Here is a 402-nt window from a genome sequence, read left to right on the forward strand (position 1 = left end):
CTGGTACCAGGATTTTTAACGAGGAGGATACCCCAAACCGGACAGCAGGAGGGAGTAGACTCGAAATTCCTGATGGCCAAGGGAGGAGAAAACCGGTAGGGGTCCGCTGTGGCCTTAAAGACCTAGGCAGGGTGTGGTCCCCCCTTGCCCGGGGCTGCCAGACGATCACGGTCAGTTTCCTCCAGTTATCCCAGGCAAGGTTTTAGGTTTTCCGTTTAGGGGACACTTACCAATCTGAGGACTGGTGATGAATGCAGCGCTGGCGTTCAAGAAAGTGGGCGAAGGCCTTAAGGGGTGAGTCCTGCTGGTGCCAGAACAGGGTCTCGCCTGAGGGCGAGAGGAACCCGACCCAAGTCACGGCACCAATGAAAGACGGTGGCGCACAGTGAGACTCAACACCCG

This window comes from Carlito syrichta, unplaced genomic scaffold (assembly GCF_000164805.1).
Source record: "Carlito syrichta isolate Samal-C Ts95f unplaced genomic scaffold, Tarsius_syrichta-2.0.1 Scaffold274096, whole genome shotgun sequence".
NCBI lineage: Eukaryota > Metazoa > Chordata > Mammalia > Primates > Tarsiidae > Carlito > Carlito syrichta.